Source organism: Pseudophryne corroboree, chromosome 3 (genome assembly GCF_028390025.1).
Source record: "Pseudophryne corroboree isolate aPseCor3 chromosome 3, aPseCor3.hap2, whole genome shotgun sequence".
NCBI classification, from domain to species: domain Eukaryota; kingdom Metazoa; phylum Chordata; class Amphibia; order Anura; family Myobatrachidae; genus Pseudophryne; species Pseudophryne corroboree.
Genome location: NC_086446.1, coordinates 316,401,335 through 316,410,606, shown reverse-complemented (window position 1 = coordinate 316,410,606; position 9,272 = coordinate 316,401,335). Strand labels below are relative to the sequence as shown.

General features: G+C 46.6%; 2 pseudogenes; one reads left to right on the top strand and one right to left on the bottom strand.

Moving 5' to 3' along the window:
* Positions 1 to 6,470: 6,470 nt before the first annotated feature.
* Positions 6,471 to 6,589, bottom strand: LOC134898274 (5S ribosomal RNA; annotated as a pseudogene).
* Positions 6,590 to 8,899: 2,310 nt separating this feature from the next.
* Positions 8,900 to 9,018, top strand: LOC134898273 (5S ribosomal RNA; annotated as a pseudogene).
* Positions 9,019 to 9,272: the final 254 nt, after the last annotated feature.

Genomic DNA, 9,272 nt, shown 5'->3' with positions numbered 1-9,272 from the left:
TCACATTTGTCTCTTCACCGTCGACACTGGAGTCAGTATCCGTGTCGGCGTCTATATCTGCCATCTGAGGTAACGGGCGCTTTAGAGCCCCTGACGGCCTATGAGACGTCTGGACAGGCACAAGCTGAGTAGCCGGCTGTCTCATGTCAACCACTGTCTTTTATACAGAGCTGACACTGTCACGTAATTCCTTCCAACAGTTCATCCACTCAGGTGTCGACCCCCTAGGGGGTGACATCACTATTACAGGCAATCTGCTCCGTCTCCACATCATTTTTCTCCTCATACATGTCGACACAAACGTACCGACACACAGCACACACACAGGGAATGCTCTGATAGAGGACAGGACCCCACTAGCCCTTTGGGGAGACAGAGGGAGAGTTTGCCAGCACACACCAGAGCGCTATATATATACAGGGATAACCTTATATAAGTGTTTTTCCCCTTATAGCTGCTGTATTTTTAATACTGCGCGTAATTAGTGCCCCCCTCTCTTTTTTAACCCTTTCTGTAGTGTAGTGACTGCAGGGGAGAGCCAGGGAGCTTCCCTCCAACGGAGCTGTGAGGGAAAATGGCGCCAGTGTGCTGAGGAGATAGGCTCCGCCCCCTTCTCGGCGGCCTTATCTCCCGTTTTTCTGTGTATTCTGGCAGGGGTTAAATTCATCCATATAGCCCAGGAGCTATATGTGATGCATTTTTTGCCATCCAAGGTGTTTTTATTGCGTCTCAGGGCGCCCCCCCCCCCAGCGCCCTGCACCCTCAGTGACCGGAGTGTGAAGTGTGCTGAGAGCAATGGCGCACAGCTGCAGTGCTGTGCGCTACCTTGTTGAAGACAGGACGTCTTCTGCCGCCGATTTTCCGGACGTCTTCTGTCTTCTGGCTCTGTAAGGGGGCCGGCGGCGCGGCTCTGGGACCTATCCATGGCTGGGCCTGTGATCGGTCCCTCTGGAGCTAATGTCCAGTAGCCTAAGAAGCCCAATCCACTCTGCACGCAGGTGAGTTCGCTTCTTCTCCCCTTAGTCCCTCGATGCAGTGAGCCTGTTGCCAGCAGGTCTCACTGAACATAAAAAACCTAAAACTAAACTTTTCACTAAGCAGCTCAGGAGAGCCACCTAGTGTGTACCCTTCTCGTTCGGGCACAAAAATCTAACTGAGGCTTGGAGGAGGGTCATAGGGGGAGGAGCCAGTGCACACCAGGTAGTTCTAAAGCTTTACTTTTGTGCCCAGTCTCCTGCGGAGCCGCTATTCCCCATGGTCCTTACGGAGTCCCCAGCATCCACTAGGACGTCAGAGAAATATGTGTTTAAAATGTATGCGCATATATATATATATATATATATATATATATATATATATATATATAAAGTTCTTCCTAGAGCTGGCTTCAGGGACCAAGAACCCGATGGTCACTCTGTCAGAGCTACAGCATTCCTCTGTGGGGAGAGGAGAACCTTCCAGAAGGACAGCCATCTCTGCAGCAATCCACCAATCAGGCCTGTATGGTAGAGTGGCAAGACGTAAGCCGCCTGGAGTTTGCCAAAATGCACCTGAAGGAATCTGATCATGAGAAACAAAATTCTCTGGTCTGATGAGACAAAGGATTGAACTCTTTGGCGTGAATGCCAGGCATCATGTTTGGAGGAAACCAGGCACAGCTTATCACCAGGCCAATACCATGCGCACAGTGAAGCATGGTGGTGGCAGTATCATGCTGTGGGGATGTTTTTAAGCGTCAGGAGCCAGCAGACTGGTCAGGATAGAGGGAAAGATGAATGCAGCAGCAATGTACAGAGACATTCTGGATGAAAACCTGCTCCAGAGCGCTCTCGACCTCATACTTGGGTGACGGTTCATCTTTCAGCAGGACAACGACCCTGAGCACACAGCCAAGATATCAAAGGAGTGGCTTCAGGAAAACACTGTGAATGTCCTTGAGTGGCCAAGCCAGAGCCCAGACTTGAATCCGATTGAACATCTCTGGAGAAATCTGAAAATGGCTGTGCACCGACGCTTCCCATCCAACCTGATGGAGTTTGAGAGGTGCTGCAAAGAGGAATGGGTGAAACTGCTCAAAGATAGGTGTGGCAAGTTTGTGGCATCATATTCAAAAAGACTTGAGGCTGTAATTGCTGACAAATGTGCATCAACAAAGTATTGAGCAAACACTGTGAATACTAATGTACATGTGATTTCTTAGTTTTTTATTTTTAATAAATTAGCAAAAATCTAAAAAAAACTTATTTCACAATGTCATTATGGGGCATAGTGTGTAGAATTTTGAGGGAAAAAATTAATTTATTCCAGTTTGGAATAAGGCTGTAACATAACAAAATGTGGAAAAAGTGAAGCGTTGTGAATACTTTCTGGATGCACTGTGTAAAAAAAAATAAGAATTTACTCACTGGTAATTCTATTTCTCGTAGTCCGTAGTGGATGCTGGGAACTCCGTAAGGACCATGGGGAATAGACGGGCTCCGCAGGAGACTGGGCACTCTAAAGAAAAGATTAGGTACTATCTGGTGTGCACTGGCTCCTCCCTCTATGCCCCTCCTCCAGACCTCAGTTAGGGAAACTGTGCCCGGAAGAGCTGACATTACAAGGAAAGGATTTTTGGAATCCAGGGTAATGCTCATACCAGCCACACCAATCACACCGTACAACTTGTGATAACCTTACCCAGTTAACAGTATGAACAACAACTGAGCCTCACTCAACGGATGGCTCATAACAATAACCCTTATTTAAGCAATAACTATATACACGTATTGCAGAAAGTCCGCACTTGGGACGGGCGCCCAGCATCCACTATGGACTACGAGAAATAGAATTAACGGTGAGTAAATTCTTATTTTCTCCGACGTCCTAGTGGATGCTGGGAACTCCGTAAGGACCATGGGGATTATACCAAAGCTCCCAAACGGGCGGGAGAGTGCGGATGACTCTGCAGCACCGAATGAGCAAACACAAGGTCCTCCTCAGCCAGGGTATCAATCTTGTAGAACTTTGCAAAGGTGTTTGAACCCGACCAAGTAGCCGCTCGGCAAAGCTGTAAAGCCGAGACCCCTCGGGCAGCCGCCCAAGAATAGCCCACCTTCCTTGTGGAATGGGCTTTTACGGATTTTGGATGCGGCAATCCAGCCGCAGAATGAGCCAGCTGAATCGTGTTACAGATCCAGCGAGCAATAGTTTGCTTTGAAGCAGGAGCACCCAGCTTGTTGGGTGCATGCAGGATAAACAGCGAGTCAGTCTTCCTGACTCCAGCCGTTCTGGAAACATATTTTCAAAGCCCTGACTACGTCCAGCAACTTGGAGTCCTCCAAGTCCCGAGTAGCTGCAGGCACCACAATAGGTTGGTTCAAATGAAACGATGATACCACCTTTGGGAGAAATTGGGGACGAGTCCTCAATTCTGCCCTGTCCATATGGAAGATCAGATATGGGCTTTTACATGACTAAGCCGCCAATTCCGACACACGCCTAGCCGATGCTAAGGCCAACAGCATGACCACTTTCCACGTGAGATACTTTAGTTCCACGGTCTTAAGTGGCTCGAACCAGTGGGATTTCAGGAAATCCAACACAACGTTAAGATCCCAGGGTGCCACTGGTGGCACAAAAGGGGGCTGAATATGCAGCACTCCCTTAACAAACGTCTGAACCTCAGGCAGTGAAGCCAGTTCTTTTTGAAAGAAAATGGATAGGGCCGAAATCTGGACCTTTATGGACCCCAATTTTAGGCCCATAGTCACCCCTGACTGTAGAAAGTGCAGGAATCGACCCAGCTGGAATTCCTCTGTAGGGGCCGTCCTGGCCTCACACCAAGCAACATATTTTTGCCATATACGGTGATAATGCTTTGCTGTCACTTCCTTCCTAGCCTTTATCAGCGTAGGAATAACTTCATCCGGAATGCCTTTTTCCGCTAGGATCCGGCGTTCAACCGCCATGCCGTCAAACGCAGCAAGTCTTGGAACAGACAGGGCCCTTGTTGCAGCAGGTCCTGTCTGAGAGGCAGAGGCCATGGGTCCTCTGTGCGCATTTCTTGCAGTTCCGGGTACCAAGTCCTTCTTGGCCAATCCGGAACAATGAGTATTGTTCTTATTCCTCTCTTTCTTACTATTCTCAGTACCATGGGTATGAGAGGAAGAGGAGGAAACACATATACCTACTAGAACACCCACGGTGTCACTAGGGCGTCCACAGCTATCGCCTGAGGGTCCCTTGACCTGGCGCAATATCTTTTTAGCTTTTTGTTGAGGCGGGACGCCATCATGTCCACCTGTGGCAGTTCCCATCGCTTTGCAATCTGTGTGAAGACTTCTTGATGAAGTCCCCACTCTCCCGGGTGGAGGTTGTGTCTGCTGAGGAAGTTTGCTTCCCAGTTGTCCACTCCCGGAATGAACACTGCTGACAGTGCTTGCACGTGATTCTCCGCCCACCGAAGAATCTTTGTGGCTTCCGCCATTGCCATCGTGCTTCTTGTGCCGCCCTGGCGGTTTACATGGGCGACCGCCGTGATGTTGTCTGACTGAATCAGCACTGGCCGGTTTCAAAGCAGGGGCTCTGCTTGACTCAGGGCGTTGTAAATGGCCCTTAAGTTCCAGTATATTTATGTGTAGAGAAGTCTCCAGACTTGACCACAGCCCTTGGAAGTTTCTTCCCTGAGTGACTGCCCCCCATCCTCGGAGGCTTGCATCCGTGGTCACCAGGACCCAGTCCTGTATGCCGAACCTGCGGCCCTCGAGAAGGTGAGCACCCTGCAGCCACCACAAAAGAGACACCCTGGCCCTTGGGGACAGGGTGATCAGCCGATGCATCTGAAGATGCGATCCGTACCACTTGTCCAACAGATCCCACTGAAAGATCCTTGCATGGAACCTGCCGAAGGGAATGGCTTCGTATGAAGCCACCATCTTTCCCAGGACTCGCGTGCAGTGATGCACTGATACCTGTTTTGGTTTCAGGAGGTCCCTGACCAGAGATGCTAATTCTTGGGCCTTCTCCACCGGGAGAAACACCTTCTTCTGTTCTGTGTCCAGAATCATGCCCAGGAAAAGCAGACGCGTCGTAGGAATCAGCTGCGACTTTGGAACATTCAGAATCCAGCCGTGCTGTTGCAACACTTCCTGAGAGAGTGCTACGCTGATCAACAACTGCTCTCTGGACCTCGCCTTTATGAGGAGATCGTCCAAGTACGGGATAACTATAACTCCCTTCTTCCGAAGGAGTATCATCATTTCGGCCATTACCTTGGTAAACATCCTCGGTGCCGTGGATAGGCCAAACGGCAACGTCTGGAACTGGTAATGACAGTCCTGTACCACAAACCTGAGGTACTCCTGGTGAAGTGGGCAAATGGGGACATGCAAGTAAGCATCCTTGATGTCCAGCGACACCATAAAATCCCCATCTTCCAGGCTTGCAATAACCACTCTGAGCGATTCCATTTTGAACTTGAATTTCTTTATATAAGTGTTCAAGGATTTTAAATTCAGAATGGGTCTCACCGAACCGTCCAGTTTCGGTACCACAAACATTGTGGAATAGTAACCCCTTCCCTGCTGAAGGAGGGGGACCCTGATAATCACTTGCTGGAGGTACAGCTTGTGAATTGCCGCCAGTACTACCTCCCTTTCTATGGGGGAAGCTGGCAAGGCTGATTTGAGGTAACGGCGGGGGGGAGGCGCTTCGAATTCCAGCTTGTATCCCTGAGATGCAATTTGTACAGCCCAGAGATCCACCTGTGAGCGAACCCACTGGTTGCTGAAGTTTCGGAGACGCGCCCCCACCGCACCTGGCTCCGCCTGTGGAGCAACAAAGGTTTTTGATCCTGCACAGACCTAGATTCAAAAATACAAAGTGAATTGTCTGAGAGCCAGAAATGGACAATAATATTTTGAAATTCCTATCTGTCCGTATGGCGGTGCGCCCAGAGTCATAAAGGCAAGCAAAGGTATATATACAAAGAGAAAAAGTATGACTCTTGTTTGGGCGCACTCTTATTTATTATCTTAAATGATGAACAGTAAGTGATGAGCCTACAGCTTTATAATGTCGTCTTAAGCTTGTACTCTTTTTCACACATAAGAACTCAAAACAAGATACATTCAACATGAGTAGCCATGATTATATAGCACGAGAAATATGTCTGGAAGAGAAACATTTTTTATACCAAAATAATGTGTGAAATGTTCAGATCTTAATTATACCTGGATAATTGCATATTGGAAAGGTAGCTACATCTCATGCTGCCTCCGTCTGCCAAAGATCTGTACAAACTTTGTTTGTATTAATGCGGCCCTAAATAGGATTGAATTAGTGAGTGGGAGAGTCCACACACTGTTTTACAATTCTAATAGTTTGCCTCTATCATTGATAGGTAAATCGTAACATTTAGAGATTAAAGGAGTAGTAGGATTAAGTATAAGTAGTGATACTGCTGTTGGCGTTATTACCATAGGGAAATCTTCCTACTTCACCGGGTATTCCCTAGCAGTCACCTGTCTAGGTACTGACCCAGCCCACCTCCGTTTAGCTTCCAAGATCGGACGAGATTGGGCGTGAACGTAGGGGTATGGTCGTAGAGAGAAATTGCCCTACATCGCCAATGAGAGTGCACCGAAACAGAAGGATTGATTCCTCCTCGGGAGAAAAAATATGATAAGACTGTAATATAATTGGGTAGGTAACGATAGATGGATAAATGTGAATCTGCTGTCCACGTTAGACTGGCGAGACGTGTACCTGGGGTGACACGTCCGCCAGAATCGTGGATGAGAGTTCACGGAAGGAAGAAAAGTAGGAATGTAGTGAAAGAGTTTAAGCAGTATTATGAGGACAGTTGATTAGATGCTCTTGATCTCCTTTCGGTCACCTGTTATGTTTCAATATGGTGAGTCTAGGTGACGGTAAAAGGTATCATGCAGGTACCACAGAAAAGGAGGAAAAAACGATGAGTGTAGTCATGATGACCATACATAGACCAACAAATTCATATAGTTGGTGCTAAATCCGTTCAATACGGGGTAATGTATGTTTAACACATCCTATTAGGGAACCCGAAACCTGGTATGATAACTGGGGAAAAAAATCTAAATAGTCACTTATGACCGTGGCAAAGTATATATTGGTATGATAACCTGTAAAAAAATATTTTTTTAAACAGAATCAAACAATATCAATCCCTGTGATCATGAATATATGCAGAGATATTGTTGCTTAATATGCATAAACAAAAGAATTGAGCGGAGGATCAGACAAAAACAGTCCCTGTGATCCTGAATCTATATAGAGATATTTGTTGTTTTATATGCATAAACAGAAAGATTGAGCGAAGGATCAAACAAAATCCATCCCTGTAAACATGAATATACGTGGAGATATTAACGCTTCACATGCATAAACAAAAGAATTAAGCAGATATCCTGTGCTCATTCTCTAGGAGCATAAAAATGTGTAAATAGCAACAATGTTTTCTGAGACATACAATGTAACTGGCTGAGGCATAAGGGTTTGAGTCAATTAAGACAGAAATTTTGTATGGATTTAACCTCTTCAGCCAGTGAACAGGCAGTGTGCCCGAAGAAAGAGCGGGGTCATAAATTATCCACCACTATCATAAGGTTATGTCACCAGATTACAACTGAATTTATCATAAGGTTATGTCACCAGGTTACAACAGAATTTACTTGCATAGGGGAGTGCAAGTACATGTAATACGGTCTATTTTATAAATATTGAACTGTGGCAGAAATACTATGAGGCATAAATGCTAAATCAAAAAGGGCAGAGAATATCACCCAGAGAGAATCGATATATCCTGTGACTTAAAAACAGCCAACAGGTAGTGTGCCCGCTAAGGAAGCGGGGAACAAGTTAATTAAGTACGCACCCCTATCATAGGGTTCTATAGCACAGGAAATACTGTTGGACAATATTAGGCTACTCCATTCAGGTAGGGCATGGAATAACACCCATTCTAGTGTCAGACAGGCAAGATGCCCATAGTGAGATAAGTAAGGTATTGAATATCACCCATTCAGATGTCAGACAGGAGAGGTGCCCACTAGAAAAATGCGTTTCACCCGGTCACGGGCTTGTTCACTTTCATTCTGAGCAGCTCCTAAGAGTCAGAGGCCTGAGTATTTAGTGGGACCTGTAATTAATGTCAGCCAATGGCTGGTCATGAGGGCGGGGTTACACTGAGCAGGTAATCATATGAGCGACCTTGTAGTAAGGGGGAGGACTTACTACAAGGTCACTGGATTAGCCAGAGAAGGGCGGAAGTTGTACTTATCATCTCCGCCCTCACTGCGTGGCTGTGATGCAGTCCGGGAGAGTGACTTTTAGTTACTGGCCCGCTGTGCGCGCTGTAGATGAAATGGAAAAGACCTCAGTTGGCGGTTCCTGGATTGTAATCATCCGGGCGGGGGCCGCGATCGGCAGTGTAGGCTGGTGAAAGTATTGAACGGATTTAGCACCAACTATATGAATTTGTTGGTCTATGTATGGTCATCATGACTACACTCATCGTTTTTTCCTCCTTTTCTGTGGTACCTGCATGATACCTTTTACCGTCACCTAGACTCACCATATTGAAACATAACAGGTGACCGAAAGGAGATCAAGAGCATCTAATCAACTGTCCTCATAATACTGCTTAAACTCTTTCACTACATTCCTACTTTTCTTCCTTCCGTGAACTCTCATCCACGATTCTGGCGGACGTGTCACCCCAGGTACACGTCTCGCCAGTCTAACGTGGACAGCAGATTCACATTTATCCATCTATCGTTACCTACCCAATTATATTACAGTCTTATCATATTTTTTCTCCCGAGGAGGAATCAATCCTCCCGTTTCGGTGCATTCTCATTGGCGATGTAGGGCAATTTCTCTCTACGACCATACCCCTACGTTCACGCCCAATCTCGTCCGATCTTGGAAGCTAAACGGAGGTGGGCTGGGTCAGTACCTAGACAGGTGACTGCTAGGGAATACCCGGTGAAGTAGGAAGATTTCCCTATGGTAATAACGCCAACAGCAGTATCACTACTTATACTTAATCCTACTACTCCTTTAATCTCTAAATGTTACGATTTACCTATCAATGATAGAGGCAAACTATTAGAATTGTAAAACAGTGTGTGGACTCTCCCACTCACTAATTCAATCCTATTTAGGGCCGCATTAATACAAACAAAGTTTGTACAGATCTTTGGCAGACGGAGGCAGCTTGAGATGTAGCTACCTTTCCAATATGCAATTAT